Below are 22,035 nucleotides of genomic sequence, written 5' to 3' on the forward strand. Positions count from 1 at the left end.
TGAGATCACGACCTGAGCAGAAACCAAGAGTCAGACATTCAACAGACTGGGCCACCCAGGCGCCCCTGCTTGTATTTATTTTTTAAATTTGACTTTTAATACAAAGATTATTTTGTCTTCAATATTAGTCATTGTATATTTCAAATTGGTTCCCGAGTTCATTCATATTTTTAAAATAGTAGATCACTTCTGGCCTTTGGCAAAATAATGTAATTGACTCTCCCCTCCCCATCTGATCTCTCCCCTTCACTCATGCTTGCTTTCTTACCCTGTGCCCTCTAGTTTCCACACTTGTCCCATTAAAATATTTTCTGACACTCACACTGAGGCAAAAATGACTGAAAAAAATTTAAAAATGCTAAACACATACGTATCCCCAGGGGATAGTGTATTCACTGAGATAACACAAGTAAACTGCCTATCAGAACTCCTGACACAGCTAGATGATTAATAATTGTAAATTTCCCCTTTTTTTGCAGCTCTGCACTTCACTGCCTAATAATATTCACTCACATTTTTAAATACTAACTTCTTGCCAGCCACCCTGCTTAACACATTTACATATGTATTACCTAACTGAATCATCACAACAACCGTAAAAACTAGGTACTAGGTATTACTATCCTCATTTTACAGATGAAGAAACTGAAACTCAGAGCTTGTCGCAGCTAGCCACGGGTAACGCCAGATTCAAGGTGAGGTCTTTTTGATTCCTGGAGCTTTTTCTAATCCTCTACTCGTTATCCTCATATTCACATTAAACCAGCCCCGTACTTCTTAAGAGCTTTGCTTATTCTTTGGCTTTTATCCTCTGCCCACCCCCTGCAAGTGTACAAATTCAAAACAACACCACACAAGAGCCAGCGTAACTGCAGATAACAACAAAGCAATGGATATTGTATGCAAACTTTTCTTCAACTCTTTTATTTTCCATTGAAAATCACTCAATAGATCAAGTTCACAATGGCACACACTCCCATTGACATTGTGATTCAGGATCTTTTAGTTTACCCCTTTCTTTCTTAAGACAGTGTACAGAAATACAAGTAGGGCAGAGTCAGCTAACTGTCCAACAAAACCAGTTAGCCTATTTCCCCAGAGGAATAGAAACAAGAACAACTAGACATTACATTTCCAAACCTCTCTTGCAGTTAGCACGGGCCATATGGCTAATTTTGGTCAATAGGATGTGAATTAGTGCGATGTGTATAACTTCTACATGATCTCCAATATGCTAAATGACAACAACTACCTTAAATCTTCGCTTACCCGTAAAGCCTAACATGAAATGTCCAAGACTCAGTTGTGACCGTACTGATAAAGGCAATTCTTCTGGGTATTGATGGGCAAACTTTTTCTGTAAAGAGCCAAACAGGAAATATTTTAGGTTTTGCTGGCCATGCAAGATCTTTGTTGCAACTACTCAATTCTATTGTAGCACAAAAGCAGTCATAGACAATACATACTCAAATGAGCATACCTGTATTCCAATAAAAATGTATTTCCCAAAAACAGACGGTTGGTGGAACAGATTTGATCCACTACCTATGATTTGCTGATCCCTGTTCTAGAGGATGGTAGAAAAACAAGAAAAAAGAAACCTCAGAGTCCCTGAATGTCCACCAGTCAGTCTGGACCACTGGTATCTGGGTTCGTTGTTATATGAGAAATCTCTTTCTTCTGCAAGTCACTCAACTGGGGGAGTCCCTTTGTCACAGCAGCTTTAACTTTATCCTAACCAATATGGTGAGTGATAGAGATTGATTACATAAAGCTTGAATGTGCCAAGAAAAATGCAAATAAAATCATCCAATGTGTCAGCATTTTATTAATAGTTAAATAAACAAACAAATACTGAGCACACACTTGCCACAAGTTCAGGAACTGTTGAAAAATGTGAAAGGAGAAAGCAGCTGCTGGATATGATCAGCTTTACCAGTTTCTAGAAATCTGAATTATCAGAAAATTTGGGATCACCTTTACTTACATTTGTTAAAGGAATCTAAACCTTCAGCTCTATTGCTGAATTTCAGTTAGCAAATAGTGAGAGGATAGAAGTGTTTAGGGGAGACAACCTAGGACTCCCACCCTCAACACCTAGATCATATGACAAAAGAAATGGCCTACTTTGCTTCCCTATGTAGCTGTCCTTATTAATGCAAATATGCTAAAAGGCTACATCAACACAATTCTACATACCATGGGCATCAGTTACACATGGGAGGGACACTTGAGTCTATCCAAATTGTGGATCTTAAATTGTACCTTCCTCACCATGTTTGTTATTCACTCAACCAGTAAGTTGACAGATTCCTAAGCAGGCTTCGAATTCCTTATCAGAACTGATAAATATATGAAGGAAACAGCCTTCCCTTCTTCACTGAGTAGGCCGCTTTGCAGGACAAATGGCATTTGTTCATCATGCATAGTCATTGCTAAATCTAGCCATACTTCTGTCGCACTGAGGAAGCAGATTCAAAATGCATACTCTCAGGTATTGCTCTCCAAGTGTTTATTATAGCAAATCTAGGATGGAGCCCAGAGAGTATATTTTTAAGAAGCAGATGATCATAATGTATCAAATGAGCCACTTATCCACATAGTCAGTTTGGGAAACACTGGTGTAAAAAATTACAGTAAATACACAGTTTGACTCAAGCCTGATCTTTGCATAGGATATTTGTCACAACTTTCCAAAAAGACACATTAATCCATTAATAAATGGCCTTAGAGTACAATTATTAAATCAAATAAAGTGAAAAATGCTTACAATTTTTTGCCCCAAACCTTCTTTTCTCTATTTACCCATCATTGTTAGATGGACAACTAGCTTCCCATTTCTTCAGGCTTATAAATGTTAACTTTCTCCCCTGCCCTTTCCATGGAAAAGACGTCCTCAAGTGTTATTGTTTTGGTAGTTTCAACTCCTAGAAAGAAGGGACTATGGTTCTTCTGTCCCTTTATCCTCAATGCCAAGTATAATGTTTATACTTTCAGACATTAGAAACAATGATAATATTTATTTATTTTATTATATATCTGATAAGGGTTAGTATCCAGAATATATAAAGAACAATTACAACTCAATGATAAAATAATACAGAACACAAATTAAAAATGGGCAAAAGAAATAATAGACATTTCTCCAAAGAAGACACACAAATGGCCAATAGGCACATGAAAATATGCTCACCATCATTAGTCACTAGGAAAATGCAAATCAGGGCCATAATGAGATACCACTTCACACCTACTAGGATGGCTATAATAAAAAAACATGAACAATAATAAATGTTGACAAGAATTTGAAGAAATTGGAACTCTCATACACTGCTGGTGGAAAGACAAAATAAGGCAGCTGTTGTGGAAAATGCTCTGGCAGTTCCTTAAAAGGTTAACCATAGTTAGCATATGAGCCAGCAATTCTACTCTTAGGTATACATCCAAGAGAAACAAAAACATATCCACAGAAAACTTGTACATGAATGTTCACAGCGGCGTTATCTGTAATAGCCCCAAACTGGGAACAGCCAGATATCCTTTTTTCATCGAAGTATAAATGAGATATAACATTATATTAGTTTTAGGTGTACAACACAGTGGTTCAACATTTGTATACATTAGAAATAATCACGTTAAGTCTATTTACCATCTGTCACCACACAAATTTACATTTTTTCTTGTGATGAGAACTTTAAGATTTACTTTCTTAGCAACTTTCATATTTGCAATACAATACTATTGACCATAGTCCCAATGTTATACATTATATCCCCCCTGGCATATGTATTTATAACTAGAAGTTTTTACCTCTTGATCTCCTTTACCCATTTTGTTTATTCCCCAACTCCAAACCCCTCTGGGTGCCACCAATCTTTGCTCTGTATCTAGGAGTTTTATTTTGTTTTGTTTGTTCATTTGTTTTGTTTTTAGATTCCAGATAAATGAAATTATATGGTATTTGTCTTTCTCTGCCTGACTTACTTCACTTAGCATAAAACTCTCAAGGTCCATCCATGTTGTTTGCAAATGGCAAGACTTCATTCTTTTTTTATAGCTGAGTAGTATTCCATTGTATATATAAATACCGCATCTTCTTTATTCATTCATCCATTGATGTACATTTAGGTTGTTTCCATATCTTGGCTATTCTAAATAATGCTGCGGTGAACATAGGGGTGCATACATCTTTTTGAATTAGTGTTTTTGTTTTCTTAAGATAAATACTAGTGAGGGGCGCCTGGGTGGCTCAGTCAGTTAAGCGTCTGCCTTCGGCTCAGGTCATGATCCCAGGGTCCTGGGATCAAGCCCCACATCAGGCTCCTGGCTCAGCGAGGAGCCTGCTTCTCCCTCTCCCTCTCCCTCTGCCTCTCCCCCTGCTCATGCTCTCTCTCTGTCTCTGTATCTCTGTGTCTCAAATGAATAAATAAAATCTTTAAAAAAAAAAGATAAATACTAGTGAGCTATAGTGAGGCTAAGTGATAACTCAAAGATGGTATCCCCCAGCCTACATTCCCTGAGACTACTTCCATAGCTTCCAGATGTGTAGTAAACCTGAAGCCTGAACCCTCAAGTTGAGGCTCCACAAGAAGTTTTTTTTTCCCCCACAGGAAGACTAGGGGTGTGTTTCAGTCTCTTGTCTGTATAGTGCCCTGTGGGTGGTAGACTGCCATGAACTTTGTCTCCAATTGGTTCAGACCCATAGAACCCAGAAACACAATCTCCCTTGGTCACCAGAGCCAGGCACTCAAGGGGTATCTCTTGTGTGAGCTGCATGTGCTGGCCAGCTTGAACAGGACCACAGTAGAGCAGGGCGTGAGGGTGGGGTACACACCTGGCTGGCTTTGTCAGGGTCACATTGGATCAGCATTGGGGCAGAAAGAGACTAGGTATCTTTTTCTTTTTTTAAAGATTTTATTTATTTATTTGGGGGGGGGGGGACGAGTCGGGGGCAGAGGGAGAGGGAGAAGTACACTCCCGGCTGAGCAGGGAGCCCAACATGGGTCTCAATCCCAGGACCCTCAGATCATGACCTGAGCTGAAAGCAGATGCTTAACTGACTAAGCCACCCAGGTGCCCCAGGACCAGATATCTTTTAATGGATGAATGCTTAGCCACAGTGTGGTATATCCATGCTATGGAATACTACTCAGGAGTAAAAAAAAAAAAGTTACAAACAGCAACTTGGAGGAGTCTCAAAGGCATTATGCTGAGACAAAACAGTGTCAAAAGATTACATACTGTATGATTCCATATACTTGACACTTTTAAACAAGCGAAAAAACTATAGTGACAGAAAAGAGATCAATGGTTGCCAGGAGATGTGGATGGGGTGAGAATGACGATGAAGAGATAGTACAGAGATTTTTGAGATTCTGTATCCTGATAATGGTGGTGGTTGCATAAATCTATGCATTTATTAAAATCCAAATGGAAAAAAAATCAATTTTGCTTTATAATAATTTTGCAAATAAAAAAATATATTTAAAAACAACTAAATGGTTTAGTTGAACAAGGAATTGATTATATAAAACAAGCTCCATTATTAGAATATAAGATTTTATAGTCATGAAAAATTGTACCATAGATGTGTGTTGAAAGACAGTAAAAGTTATTCACAATATTTTAAGATTTTAAGAAACTCATCAAATAATAGTTTTACTATTATTCCTTTTTTGGTAAAATTATAAGGTAAATGTATGATACATAAACAAAAGGGCTGGAAAAAAATAAATCAAGATTTTATTTTATTTTTTCTTCATGTAGTCTGTTTCGAACTTATTTCTCTTATTTGTATTTTTGGATTTTTAAAAGATGAAAATGTATTACTTTTGTAATTTAAAATATAATTTTATTACTGTAAATTGTTAATCAAGGATTCTAACATCTTCTATCAAATGCAACATTACCTTCCCACTCTATTCCCCAATCTAATTAATTTCCACTAAAAATTCACCTCATCCAGCACTCCCACTAGTGGATATATATCTGAAGGAAATGAAATCACTGTCTTGAAGAGATATCTGCACTCCTATGTTTACTGCAGCGCTATCAGCAATAACTAAGATATGGAAACAAACTAAATATCTGTTTGCAGATGAATGGATAAAGAAAATGTGGTATATACACACAATGGAATAACATTCAGCTTTTAAAAAGAAGGAAATCCTCAGCATGGCGCTGTTTATGGTAGAGCTTAGCTTTCAGACCAATCATCTTTTAATACAAATGAAAAAGACTACCAAGATGCATGAAAAGAGAAACACCAAACAAAAGAATGATGAAAAGACTCCACAAGGAGCAGTACCTGCGTATCTACTGGACAGAGAGGGACAGTCCCGAGCTAAAGTACTTTCCAATATGATGAAACAAAAACAGAAAGAGAAAGCGGGAAAATGGGAAGTTCCTTTACCCAAAGTTCGTGCCCAGGGAGAAACAGAAGTATTAAAAGTTATTCGAACAGGATGGGAGGATGGGTTAGCCTGGTGATGGGTATTGAGGAGGGCACGTTCTGCATGGAGCACTGGGTGTTATGCACAAACAATGAATCATGGAACACTATATCTAAAACTAATGATGTAATGTATGGGGATTAACATAACAATAAAAAAATTTAAAAAAAATATTAAAAAAAAAAGTTATTCAAACAGGAAAGAGAAAGAAGAAATCATGGACGAGGATGGTCACTAAAGTCTGCTTTGTTGGAGATGGCTTTACTTGAAAACCACCTAAATATGAAAGATTCATTAGACCAATGGGCTTACGTTTCAAAAAGGCCCATGTAACACATCCTGAATTGAAAGCCACCTTTTGCCTGCCAGTACTTGGTGTAAAAAAGAAGCCTTCATCCCCACTATATACAACTTTGGGTGTTATTACCAAAGGCACTGTAATTGAGGTGAACGTGAGTGAGTTGGGCCTTGTGACACAAGGAGGCGAAGTTATTTGGGGCAAATATGCCCAGGTTACCAACAACCCTGAAAATGATGGATGCATAAATGCAGTCCTGCTGGTTTGACAGCAGTTTCAGAGAAGTAATTCCTTATAATTACTTAAGACTACACACCAGTCAGGAAGACCACCATTACTGTGGTGGTTCTGAATACTACCAAACAGCCTTACATATCTGCAGTCATCAAGAGAAGTATTTATTCTATTGTGAAAAACATTAAAATAGACATTTATTTAAAAAAAAGAAGGAAATCCTGCCATTTGTGACAGGATGGATGAACTTTGAGGGCATTATGCTCAGTGAACTAAGATAAAAAAAGACAAATACTGGTATTTGTTGTCAAGTCAAATATGGAATCTATCACTTATATGTGGAATCTAAAGAAGCCCAACTCATAGAAACAGGGTAGACTAGTGGTTACCAGGGGCTGAGAGTGGGAGAAATGGGGAGACTTTGGTCAAACTACAAACTTCCAGTTATAAGATGAATAAATTCTGCAAATCTAATGTACTGCATGGTGACTATAGTTAAAATATGTATTGTAAATCTGTAAGTTGCTAAGAGGAAATATCTTAAATGTTCTCTCTCACACACAAAAAGGTAACTATGTGAGGTAATGGAGATGTGTTAAATAATCTGTGGTAATCATTTCACAATATATATGTTTATCAAATCATCACATTGTATACCTTAAACTTACCCAAAGTTATATGTTAATCATACTTCAATAAAGCTGAAAAAATACTTTCTGATTGTCAAAATGGAAGATAAATAAAAAACACAATTTGATTTCTATGTTTTCTAAATTGCCCTGGATTATATTTACTGCTCTACCAAATACCTTGCTTCTATTCCCCAACATATGATTTGGATTCTCCCCCACTCAAAATGTTCTTCACCTCATTTGTCATAACTTAGGTACGTCCACCTTTCTTCTGTTAATCCTCTTACCTTGTTCAAACTGAAAAGCAAAACATTTGTTTAACTTTTTGTGCAAGTTCTGTTGTCAGAGATGTAGCCTCTTTGTAGTTGAAAATAATTTGTATTTTAAAGGTATTTGTTAGGGATTATCAATGAAATGAGCTAACTGGGGTAAGGATGCACATCTCTGGATTCAGATGAAACTACCCAAAGTTGCAGCTAAAAAAGTCTAGAAGGAGGATGCAGAAATACCTCTCCCTTTCTCCAAAGACAGGGAAAAGGATTAATTGCACAGCAAAACTAATAGTACTCTAGTAATTCCTGAAACAGAGAGATATTCAGTCTTTTTCTGAAGGGTAAATGGAAGAGCAGTTTTCAGAGCAGAAAAATAGACATCAATGCTTTATAGGATAATGAAATTTCCATAAGGTAGCAAAAGATTGTTATGCAAGTTCTTAACCAAGAGTATCCACTACATACCAAGAACTAGTCTAGATATTAAGGATATTTCCATGAAAAAAAATGAAAAACCTATCTTTGTAGTGCTTACATTCTAATTATGTCAGATTAGGGTTAGAATAATCTGTTAGGCTTTGGTGAGAATATAAAGAAATACAATATTTTAAAAGTTAGGTGTGGATAAAAATTTCTAACACCTATCTCGTTTAGCCCAGCAATCTACTTCAGTGACTCTACCCCACATATAAATTTATATAAGAGTCTAAGGGTATGTTATAGATAGAATTCTAAGATAACCAAGATTCCCACTCTTGGTGTACAGGCCTTCTATCACTTTCTCTTGAGTGTGGGCATGGTCTGTGAATATAATGGGAATCAATCCTGTGATTATGTTATTACAGTTGACCCTTGAACAACACAGGCTTGAACAATGCTAGTACACTTATATGTGAATTGTTTTCAATAAACATAGTATGGTACTGTAATCATCCCTACGATTTTAACATTTTCTTCTCTCTAGCTTACTTCACTGTCATAATACAATATATAATACGTATACAAAATACGTGTTAATTGACTATGTTATTGGTAAGGCTTCTGGTCAACAGTAGGCTATTAGTATTTAAGTCTTAGGGGAGTCAAAAGTTATATGTGGATTTTCAACTGCATGGCGGTTCAGTGCCCCTAACTCCTGTATTTTTCAAGGGTCACTATAATCAGTTGACTTTGGAGTTAGTAGGAAAAAAAAAAAGATTATTCTGACTGGTCTGACCTAATTAGGTGAGCCTTATAAAGAGACTGAGCCTTTCCCAACGTCAGAGAGATTCAAAGTGTGAAAGGGCCTATGGAGGGCACCATATGGCAGTGAACTGAGAGTGGCTTCTAGGAGCTGAGGGTGGTCCCTTGGCCAACACCCAGCAAGAAAACAAGAATCTCAGTCATATAGCCTTAAGGAAAATGATGCTGGCATCAACTGGAAGAAGCTTAGAAGCAGATCCCTCCCTAATCAAGCTTCCACGGAAATTTTAAGATAACAAATTTGTCTGCTCAGTTTGTTACAATGTATTATTCAGCAATAGAAAAATAATAGAAGGTATTTGTATGAGAATGTTGATGACAACATTATTTGTATCAGCAAAAGAAACAATCTAAAATCCAAAGTAATTACTTGTTGAATAAATCAGGGTATATTTGGATTATGGAATGTCATGATACCATTAAAAAAGTAAGTTCCCAATGTACTAATATGAAAGTATGTCCTCAATAGTATATTAAAAAGAGCCATTTTCAGAATACATTGACCACAAACCATTTCTCATAATAAAAAAGCATAAATATTTAAAAATATCCAAACATATATGTTTGAACGTGCATAGAAAAAATCTGGAAGAAAACATATCAATCTTTTTACAGTAGTTACCCCTTGAAAGTGGGACTGGTTAGGTCAATGGAATAAGAAAGGTTTTAACTCATTAGTCTCTACACTTATGTATTATTTAAACTTTGATTCAAGGAACATACAGTATTTTGTGTTAAAATTAATAAAAACTAATAATTTGTGATAGTAATAGGAAAAGCTATTTTTTTTTCTTTTACCCAGATATATTCCTTTATCTGTTTTTGAAAGATTTTATTTATTTATTTGAGAGAGAGTGAGTGAGCACAAGCAGGGGGAGCAGCAGAGAGAGGGAGAAGCAGGCTCCCCATTAAGCAAGGAGCCCGACACGGGACTCGATCCCAGGATCCTGGGATCATGACCTGAGCTGAAGGCAGATGTTTAACCGACTGAGCCACCCAGGCTTTTAATTTTTAATTAAATTGCTTTTTAAGAAAAGCTCACTATAAAAGTATTATATTTTCAAACATTTAATGTTTCCAGAGACTTACCATTTTGGTTAAGAAGATTTACTTTTTATATATAATGAATCTTTAAAGTCTATGCTTGAGGCTTCAAATAAAGTACCATTATTTTCAGTTTTAAGGAAATCAGTAACTGTAACACACTAATATCACTAATATCATTCGGTAGCAGCAAACCAAACCACAAGGGCGGTTTTTGAAGAGTGGCACAAATTTATTTGCAGCTAAAACTGGAGAGCTTGACCTCTAATATGCAAAATGTCTGAAACCCTCCACCAAAAAGTATGATGGTAACAAACAGTCAAGAGGCCAACAACCAGGATAATTCCTCCACTTGGGAGGGAGAGCATACTTAGCATACTGTGCAGTAAGACTAGGCTCTTACTGTACACCATGGGGTGAGTGCAATAAAAGCAATTTGTCTAAATGGGCGCAGTAAGTGAACCAAGTACAGACAGTACAGAGATGCCAGTTTGAAAGGGGACAGGAAGTTTTACGTTATACATAGTGATCAAGGCTAAAACTAAACCAAAGTTGGTAACTAAGCCATAGGCAGGCCAGGCCCATAGAGTACCTTTGTGCAAATTATTAAAAGGCTCCTATTCCTCCCGGCAATAGAGCCCCATGCCAGACTCCATTTTCCCCCTCATCCTGGCATTTGAATTCAGTTAACAAGCTATACAACTAAACAGGCATTAGTAGGGGTGCCTGGCTGGCTCACTCGGTAGAGCACGTGACTCTTGATCTCAGGGTTGTGTGTTCAAGCCCCATGTTGTGTAGAGATTACTTAAAAATTAAAAAAATAAAAAATAAAAAAAAACAGGCATTAGTAGAGAGTCAGTTTCAGGAAATCAAGGAAGAGCTGGAATATGAGAACTGGTATATGAAATTCAGGTTCAAGTTAGAATCTAATTGGGTTACCTACTTCTGATATGACATAGTGCTAAGCCAGCCTAAAGCAAGGTGGGTGTCAGACATGAGTAGTTCTTCTTTTCAAGGCCAAGTATACCTGAGACCTTATGTAAGTCCAGGTTGACACATAAAATTAGCCGTTACAAACCCAGATAATAACCATGAGGTAATAGCTCTGTTATACTTGTAATGATTATTAAAATGGACCAAATGAACTTACACTGAAACTAAGAATATATAGATACTTAAAATTTTATAAAAATAAACGTGAATATCCTGGAAAGCAAAAAAATTCAGTGTGACCAAGTTTGACCCCATTTTATTTTAGTGACACTGCTGTGTTCCTAAAATAAAATTTTTTACTCTACTAATGTTGATGTTATGTGTTTGTTGGTCAATGATGAGAAGATGATGAATTAAATAAAGCTTATCCATTAATCAGGCATCATAATGGCATATCCTTCAAGGCATACAAGTGTCACATTTGTTTTCTCAAATTTGCACACAGTCCATGTCACTTCGAATCATTTTTCATCAAACCACATTGATTAATCAATCATTTAATCAAGTACCTTCTATGTGCCCAGAATCATGCTAGATGTTGTGGGGAATCATAGGAGTAGAAAAAGAGAATCCTATTACTGAGGCAAGTATATATTAAAATGCTAAAGTCTGTGATATCAAACCTAAACAATAAGATCCTATTTGTGTGATACACAATAGATGCAAAAAAAAAAAAAAAAAAAAGGAGCAAAGAGGGGAGAATTCATCATAAAATGCTTCACAACAGAGGAGATAGATGGGACTTGAAATGAGCCTTAAAGAATAGGTTGGATAAGCTTTTCTCTGCTATAAGCCTTTTTGAGAGCACAAAAATTCCATAGAAAAGTCTATTTTTCCCATTTAAACTGAACTTCAAAGCAGGACTTCTAGAGAACACTAATGTGTTTCCAGCCCTCAGATACTTCATTGGGGAAAGGGGAGAAGGGGGCAAGGTCTCAGCTATCAGCATAGAAGGCTTGCTTATGCTTTATTGAGGGAGACAATCCTAACCTCTACTTTGCTTGGCCATTCAGATTTTAGATCAGTGCTGCTTCATTGTGGCTGGATATTTTAAGTAATTAGAGCATTTGGATTCTCCATTTTCTTTTGACCAAGTCTTTTCTGCCATTTCTAAGGTTAGATAGTTCCTTTAATGAAAGCCTTTAGAAGGGTTTGAAAATCCGATATGCATTCTCTTCTGTCTGTAATAAAAGCTCTTATTCATTGTTTTCTTAAAGAGGGAAATAAGACACAGTTTGCAAAAGCTGATCAGGGTATTTCATTCTTCAATTACTTTAGCAATAATTAGCCATCCCAGTTCTCATATTTTATCATTCTGCAGTAGGAGGCATGCTCCCTAATTACCACAGGGCATTTATGCTTGATTATTGAGCAGTTGTATAACTAAAGAGATATGCATGTGCTGAAGATGCAAATCATTTATTAAAATGACTACAAAGGACAATGATAAATTTCTGACTTCTTATGGTACCTGACTTCTTCAGCCATGGGTTTCCATATTCAGTGTTCTTTAGCTTTGATTGTAAATGCCATGGAAATATATACAGTAACTAGCATCTTTCAAGGGCTCATTATATAGTCATAGAATCAGGGAATATCATCGCTGGAATTCATATTGGGGATCATCCCTCATTTTACAGAAAGAAAATAGCCAAAGAGGAAAGAACTAGCCAATGACAGAGTCAGAAATGGAATTCATATCTTCTGATACGAGTTAATCTAGAGTTTGTTTGTTTTTCAAAAAGGTTAAATTGAGAAGAGTCAAAGTGTTGGCAGCCTAGGAACCACCACCAACCATAGTTCTAGGCATCATGAGTGGAGGTACACCTTTCAAAACTCTGAAAACCTTGATGTCAACTTAAGGTTGACGTTCTACCAGTACTATGACATCATGGAATAGTTCTTGGGATAGGTCCAAAGCCAAGCCCTGTAGTAGGGTCCATAAGAAATACCTAAATATTTACCAGCAGCTATAGGTTATTCTAAAATATGCTGTAATTCCTTCCCAACTCAGGCCTTCATTCACACCTGCTTACACTCCACAACTCTTTTCCTGACCCACATGATCACTGATTAATTTGGGGGATATACCATATAAATATTAAGGAAGAATCCCAGCAAGGAACTTCTAGTAACTGAAAGAAGATTAGCATAGGTGATAGGCCCAGAAAAACATTAAAGTATTAACCAAAAAGCCATACTGAAAAAGACCCAGTAATGGAAGACCAAAACTCATGCTTTTTTTCAAAATCCAGTATCGAGCAGTACCCTGTAACAAGTGCTCAATAAATATTTTTTAGAATGAATACTCTACTGAGCAATGTATAAAGGGATGTCGTATTGGAATGTGCACTAAATTTCAGAATTATAATGACTCTAGTGGGAAAGGGTTTGTCAGGATTGGGGGATGAAGGTAAAGTGGTAAGAAAAGCACACAGATAAACAGACCAGTTATCAGATGAAATAAAGAGAATTGAGGACTTCTCTGGGATGGCATTTTAGGATCAAATAATAAACTAGATTTAGAATGCTAGGAAAGCATAACAACAATTACTAGTAATGGATTGAAATAGGCAATGGTACGCAATCATAGGATATAGTAATCTGAACTTCAAAGTAAAGCATGATCCCTAAGGATTATATTTAAAAATAATCACGATTGTAAATGTATGATGCATTAGCTCCTATCATGATTTTAACACATACAAGGTATAAACTTTGTTTGCCCTTCATACTCATCCATGATGTGTGAGGTTTAATAAGCAGCTCAATCAGAGCAATAAAACCTCATTATCTACCTCTCTCTCCTCTAAGGGATCCTTCTGGAGTGAACGGAGATTCCTGGAAAGTGTAGGAAACTTTTCATCATTCACTCAGATGGAGGACTAACTACCCTGACTCCTGGATACAACTTTCCTAAAGGTCAGAAGTAACAGCGGCATCAGGACACGGGGGGACCTATGACTTTCCAGTGTAATATCTCAACAATACAGAGGAAAAAATTAGGTAAAAAATATATGAAAACTTCACAAACTGTAAAATAAGGGACATGGTACTATTGGTTCTGTGACTGCTGTAAAATTTTACATTAAGATAGAAAATACAAATCAGAAGAGAACTATCTCATGGAAAGATCTATCCTTATTACATCTAAATTATCTTTTTTCTTCCAACCATTTTCTAAAAGGGACAGAAATTGCATGAGAAACTGCATCCACGCAAGGCTTTGAGAAGGTTTGTAGAGGGCAAATAAAGTTCATAATGCAAACTATGATAAGCCATGAAATCTGACCTTTCACTTTGGTTGATGAGATTTTTTTTTATCCTGCCTCCCAATACATAGGATTCTGTACCACAATTAGAGGCCCTAAGAGGTAGCCAAAGGATCCTAAATCAAGACCTCTCCAAATCTTCATGGCCCGATTCTCATTTATTTACTCAATAAAATGTTATTGAACACCTATTATTTGCCAGTCACTATGATAGATTTTGACAATTATAATAAATCTGTGTAGTACTTTAGAGCTATTAGTAACAAGATCAATAAAGAAGGGGTAGCAGCTACCCTGAGAAAGCTCTTTCCATGGCTCTATCAAAAAGGGCAAGGGTGCCTAATTGCAAACACATTTCAAGTCTGCTTGCTTACATCTGCTCATATCCAATTGGCCAAATTGGTTATAACAATTCACCTGGCCAAGCCCAACAACATTGGAGAAAGGAAATATACTCCTCCAGTGGAAGAGGAGTAGGTAGTAAATATTTGCTGAACAGTCATCTGATCTTCTGCATAGGGCCCTGTAGCAGAGTATGAGTATGGAGGCTTCTTTAGCTAGGGTGGTTGAGGACAAGCTCTCCAAGGAGGTAATATTTGAGTTGGAACCCCAGTGTTGAGAAGAGGAGCAGCCATGGAATTATTTGGAGGAAGAGCACTTCAAACAGAAAAAAAGCCAACAAATTCAAGTCTTCTGAAAAAGAAAAGAGCGGTATGCATGTGTTCAAAAACAAAAAGGTTAGGGGCGCCTGGGTGGCACATTCGGTTAAATGTCTGACGCTTGGTTTTGACTCAGGTCATGATCTTAGGGTCATAAGATTGGCCCCACATAGTGCTCTGCACTCAGCAGGGAGTCTGCTTGAGATTCTCTCTCTTCCTATCCCTCTGTCCCTCCCCTTGCTCATGCAGACTCTCTGTCTCTCTCTAAAATAAATCTCAAAAAAATAAAATAAAAAAGCCCCAAAACGTTAGAAGAATGGCTAGAAGGTAGTGAATGGGGGGGGGGGATAGAGAGAGATGAGTCAGAGAAGTAAACAAATCATGTAAATCTTATAAGATTTCTATAAGGGGTTTGGATTTTATTATAAGTGGTTTGGGTAGCCATCAGAGATTTGTTTGCTTTTTATTAAAAAAAAACCTAAAAATATATACAATAAAGAATGGTATAATAAACCCCATACAACCATCACCCAAATTCATTAATTATCAATATTTTATATTTGCTTCATCTGTGTTTTCTTTGCTTATATATTTTAAGCAAATATCCCAGACTTCATGTCATTTCACCTCTATATACATCATTCAGTATGCATCTCTGAAAAGTATGGATATTTTCTTACATAGCTACAATGCCATTATCATACCTAACAGTGGTTACAATTAAGTCTTTGGTGTCATATAATAGTCTACAATCAAATTTATCCAATTATGTCACAAACATCTTTCACCATTGGTTTATTCAAAGTAGGATCCGTACAAGTTCTGCACATTACGTTTGTTATTCTTCTTTCACGCTAAAGCAAAAACCCCCTCCTTTTCTTCACGTCACTGAGTTGTAAAAGAATATAAGTCCATTTTACTGGACAATGTCCCGATATAGTGGATTCACTTCCTTGTGATGTTAACTTGTTTATCTAGTTCCCATATTTCTTTAAATGGAAGATAGTCCTTAATCAGATTCAAGTTCAACTTTTAAATATATATATATATATATATAAAGGCTGTGTTATGTTTTTCTTCTTGAGAAGACACTCAATTTCTGGTTGTAATTTTTAGTGATTGATCAGAAGAGTCATGCGATGGCAGCCTGATCCCTCCATTGTAAAGTCACCCATAAATCCTTCACTCACTGCTTTTATCCTTTAAAGATCATTGCCTAAATCAATTTTCTCATTAAGTGTTACACAATATCGATTTTCTAATCCTTCATTCTTTCCCCATGTATCAGGTGAGATTCTTAACTAGAAAAGGAAAAATCTTACTCATCTACAGTTATTTTAGTACCCTAAAATATAGTCAGCAGAAGGTTTTAAGTCATATGATGTGATTTACTCTTTAGAAAGATGCACTGTGGGCGGGAGAAGGGTAGGTATAAAGGCAGGAAAACTAGCTAGAGAGCTGGAGCAAGGTTCAAGAGATAGTGGTATCCTGGAGTAATATTTTAACATTGGAAATGGTGAGAAGTAATCATAAATAGGATATGTTTTGGAAGTAAATCCAAGAGGACTTACTGAAGGACTGGATGTGCACTATGAAGGAAAGAAAAAAATCAAGAATATCTCCTAGGTTTTTAGCTTAAGAAAGAGGGTGTCATTTACTAAAATGAGAAATGTTTGAGGAGAATGGATTTGAAAGAGTGTAAGGTGGAGAAAACTCAACTGTTCTGTTTGATCATATCCAGTTTGTTATATTCATTAGATACCTAAGTGGAGATCATGAGTAAGCAATGATATCCAAAGTTTAGATCAGGGGCACCTGGGTGGCTCAGTTGGTTAAGTGCCCGACTCCTGATTTCGGCTTAGGTCATGATGTCATGGGTGGTGAGATCAAGCCCCACGTTGGGCTTTGTGCTCAGTGGGAATCTGCTCGAAGATTCTCACCCTCTACCTTTCCCACAACTTGCATGTACTCTCTCTCTCTCTCTCAAATAAGAAATCTTTTTTTTTTTAAATCTCTTATTTTAGTATCATAGACATCCAGTATCATATACATCCAGTAAAGTGTACATATTAAAAGTTCTCAACAAATTTTCAAGCATTCCTATATAACCGACACCAAGATCAAGAAATAGCATGGGGCCCGTGGGTGGCTCGGTCAGTTAAGCATCTGCCTTAGGCTCAGGTCATGATCTCAGGGTCCTGGGATTGAGCCCTGCATGGGACTCCCTGCTGAGAGGGGAGTCTGCTTCTCCTTCTCCCTCTGCCCCTCCCTGCGCTTGTGCTCTCTCTCTCAAATAAATAAAATCTTTAAAAAAAAGAAACAGAGCATGACTAGTGTCCAGAAGTATCCCATGTGCCCCCACACCCTGTCTTCTCATTCCCAAAGGGTAATCACTATCTTGATATCTAAACAGCGTGTATTGGCTCATATATGTTTTTGCACTTTATATTAATAAAATCATAGAGAATATATTTTGTGTCTTTTCATTTGCTCAACGTGTTTGTGAGCTCCATATATATTTTCAATCTTTTTTATTGCTATATAGTATTACATTGGTGAATTTTCCACATTTATTCACTCTACTGGTCATGAGCATTTGAGTAATTTGCATTCATTTGCTACTTTAGTCTGCTACGAATACTTTATTACCTGTTTCCTTTTTAACTTACATATGACCTTCTTTTGGGTATTTACCTAGGACTGGAATTGCAGAGTGATAGGGTATGAATTTATCATTTTATTAGATACTATCAAACAGTTTTTCAAGGTGTTTAAACCAATTAACACCCATGCTAGTACTGTTTGAAAATACCAGCAGTCTATATCCTCACTAACCATTCTCCTTTTTACTTTTTATTTTTGTTTGTTTTAGACATCCTGATGGGTATATGGTATTTTATTGTTTCAATTTGCATTCCCCAATGACTAATGAAGTTGAGCAACTTTTCTTCCTTTTTTGGCCATTGGAGAGTCTCTTTTGTGAAGCATCTGTTTAAATTGTTTGCCTATTTTTCTTTTTTAAACAGACTATTTATTTATTTGAGAGAGAGAGCACGTGAGAGGAGGGGCAGAGGAAGAGGAAGAAGCAGACTCCCCACTGAGCAGGGAGCCAGATGTGGGGCTCGATCCCAGGACCCCAGAACCATGACCCGAGCCGAAGGCAGACGCTCAACCGACTGAGCCACCCAGGCACCCCTTTCTTTTTTGTTACCAATCATTTTATTGATCTGTGAGAGTTCTTTATTCTCAATGCTAGTCATTTGTTAGTTATGTGTCTTTCAAATATCATGTCCCACTTTATAAATTACCTCTTAACTCTTAATGGAATCTTTGATAAAAACAAGTTTTAAATCACAATATAGTATAACTTGTCATTGTTTTCTTTTATGGTTAGCTCTTTTAAGAACTCTTTGCCTTCTCCAAGGTAATAAATATGTTTTCCATGTTTTCCTCTAAAAGCTTTTATCAATTTACCTTTCATATACAATACATCTAAAATTGATCTTTGTATATGATGTGAAGTAAGGGTCAAGATACAATTTTCCTCACTTGGATATCTGATTGAGCCAGCACCATTTTAAAAAGTATCCATTCCCTAATGTACTATGGTGTCATTTTGTCATGAAACAGGTGACTGTGTATATGTAGGTATATGTTTTTTTTTTACTACATTCTGTTCCATTAAACAGTTTGTCTATTTTTACACCTGTTTTAATCACTACAGTTTTATAATAGGTCTCAATACCCAGTAGTGTAATTCTCCAGCTTTATTCTTTTTTAATTATGATTGTCATGGCTATTCCTTTGAGATGTAAATTTGAGTCATTGGCTTTTAAATGGTATTTTAAGTTCTGTGATTACTTGCAATGCCCAAGGAGAGAGAATAGAAAGAGAAGAGAAAGTGGCCCAGGATATAACTTAACCATTTTAACAGTTACAAGTCATATAAGAGAGGGACGCGTGGGTGGCTCAGCTGGTTAAGGATCTTCCACCCAGGTCATGATCTCAAGGTTGTGAGATCGAGCCCCGCATCGGACTCTGCACTGGGCATGGAGCCTCCTTAAGATTATCTCTCTCTCCCTCTCTTCCTTCTGCCCCTCCCCGCCCTCTCTAATAAAAAAAAAAAAGTCATATAAGAGAGGGTAATCAAGCTTAGAATATGTAGTCAATGAAATAGGAAGAAACCATGTAAGTGTAGTGTTATGGAAGCCAAGAAAAGAAAATGCTTCAAAAAGGAGGAAATGGCCAATCATGACAAATACATTTGAAAAGTGAAAATAATGACAGAGGACTGGCTGTTGGCTTTGGCGATATGTAGGTCTTTGGTGTCTTTGATAAGAGCTGTTTCAGTAGAGTTATGGAGAATAAAAATCCTATTAAAATGACATGAAATGAGAATGGGAAGTGGAATTTATATTACTGACATTAAAATAATACAATATAAACCTAAATAATTAGAAGAGTGGTGCCAGTGCCGAAACATAACAAGAAAGAGTACAGAAAGCTTAGGAACAAACCCAGGTATATATGCCTCTGTGTGTGTGTGTGTGTGTGTGTGTGTGTGTGTGTGTGTGTTTATTTTTTACAGTTAGCAAATACTGATGGCATTTCAAATCTCATGTGGGGGAAAAAAGAAATATCAGTATGTGGATTTGGTTATTTAGAAAAAATACGTCTTACATTATATACCAGTTGGATTAAAGCAACAGTTCTCAATGTGTGATCTGAGGACCACTGGAGGTTACTGAGAACCTGGCAGAGAGTCCACAAGATTAAAAACAATTTTCATAAAAATACTAAGGGATAACTTGTCATTTTCACTCTTATTCTCTTATGTGTATATCATGGAGTGCTTCAGAGGCTACCTAATGTGTCTTTTATGAAGCCAGATATTGTAAAGATTTGCAAAGGTCTAAAATAACAATAGTCTTCTCACTAAATTTATTTTTGTTTTGAAAAAGACAGTTATTTTCATTTAAAAAGGTGTATATTAGTATGTAATAGATTTAATATTCTTTTTAAATAGATAAATATAGTTCAAATTTCTTAGTTTTAATCTCTAATATGCCCAACATTGATATATATAACCTACATGAACAAAAGCTTTTAGAGTTCCTCAATAATTTTTAAGAGGGTAAAGAAGTCCTGAGATAAAAAAGATTTGAGAATCAGTGAATTAAAAATAAAAATTTACAAAAAATTAAAATGTAAAAGTACTAGGAGAAAACATATAATGATGAGATATGAAAGAGTTTTAAAAAACAGCAATATAAAACAATAAACTTTGATCATTAACAACATGCTAAGTTTTTTACATACTTTCTCATGAAATCTCCTAACAACCTCATGACACATGATCCATTATTTCTGCCAACTGGCCTGGCACTCTGGCACTCAGCTACCACAAAGGGTTAATTCAACCTGTCTCTTTACCCCAGCTCAATTTCTAACTAAGGTAATTATTGTTTGGTAATGTAAAGTTTTAATATTATATATAGACCAAGTGTGTTTCATTCTTATGGGCGGGATACCTTCCTAAAAAGGCTGACCAGAACACTGTTGGCTTGTTTATGCTTTTTTTAGGGAAAGAGCTGCATTTTGCGCCATTGCGGGGCAGTGGACCCCTCCCAAAGGAGCACAGCTCTGTTCACAGTGTCCTGATCAGTGGCCACTACATGCAGAGTAAGGGCAGTGGCTGGGGGCGGGGGGGTCTGGTACTGCAAGGCACCCTCTCCGAACACTAGAGAAGACTTTCTCACCGAGGGTCGTCCCTGCCAACGTCCCGCCAATGGCCAGAAAAGGCGTTCAGAAAGGCGGGGTTTGGGGAGGGGTCTGTGCTCTGGGCAAGCGCAGTGGGAGAAAAAGGCATCCGCCCCGGGAAGGGGACAGACAGACCTACCTCCTTACAGACTAAAACCCGCTCCCTGGACACTCTAGCCACCGTGGTGACCCGAAAGGGGTTGCTGGAATGGAAACCAGACTTCTGTCAGCCTACACAAGGCCAGAGACAACACGCTCACCCGTCGAGGCAGCTGGCAGCATCCGCGGCAGCGTTGCGGCACTCGGCACTCGTCTCCATCCGGAGGGCCGCCCAAGACACACACCAAGAGGTGAGGCGGAATGCCCACTCGCAGAGGATGTTGGTCCCGCTGACTCCGTGAGCCAAGGGTGGGAGGGTGACGTGGGGCGGGAGTCTGTGCCCTACCCCCCCCCGTCCCCCCCAGCCCCGCCCCCCACACACACAGCCAATGCGCGGGGAGGGTGAGGCCTGGGGTTGTAGGCAGAGGGTCCCATAGGCCATTGAATGTCTATCCCTTGTCTGACATTTGAGTAAAAAGGCAGAATCAGGCCAACTATTCCTTAATCTCCAATTTTATTTATTTTTAAAGTTATTTTTAATTTATTTTTAGTTTTTTTAAAATTTGATATTTTTAAAAATTTTTTAAAGATTTTATTTATTTATTTGAAAAAGAGAGAGCACAAGCAGGGGGAGGGGCAGAGAGAGAGGGAGAAGCAAACTCCTTGCTGTGCGGGGAGCCCCACTCAGGGCTTGATCCCAGGACCCTGAAATCATGACCTGAGCCGGTCAGAAGCTTAACCGACTGAGCCACCCAGGAGCCCCTTAAATTTGTTTTTCCCTCTCTGATATACCCAGTGCACCAGAAATCTGAGGGGAAAAAATTCCTTGACAAAATCCACAGAAACCTTTGGTTCGATGGTCACCATGCTGGTTTGAGGCAAACTGCTAAATAGAACCAAGGCCTTTAAGGCCTTTCCATTTACCTTCCTTTGCCATCTCTTGTTTCTTTGATAACCATTTTGAGTCACTACACAGGGACAGCCTGCCCTCATATTACATTCTAAGGACTATAATAAACCCATCATTACCACCAGTGCAGAATTTCACTTAAATACAAATTCAGTTATTCCTACTACT

The 22,035-nt window shown here is 37.3% G+C and overlaps 1 long non-coding RNA gene across 1 annotated transcript in view; it reads right to left on the minus strand.

Moving 5' to 3' along the window:
* LOC144380494 (uncharacterized) overlaps positions 1–21,226 on the minus strand; it is a 135,621-nt gene extending 114,395 nt beyond the window's left edge. Inside the window, exon 1 of the long non-coding RNA XR_013444666.1 lies at positions 21,119–21,226. This is a non-coding gene — a long non-coding RNA (uncharacterized LOC144380494). The remainder of the gene's footprint in view (positions 1–21,118) is intronic.
* Between the last annotated feature and the right edge of the window lie 809 nt (positions 21,227–22,035).

The sequence above is a fragment of the Halichoerus grypus genome, chromosome X (assembly GCF_964656455.1).
Source record: "Halichoerus grypus chromosome X, mHalGry1.hap1.1, whole genome shotgun sequence".
NCBI lineage: Eukaryota > Metazoa > Chordata > Mammalia > Carnivora > Phocidae > Halichoerus > Halichoerus grypus.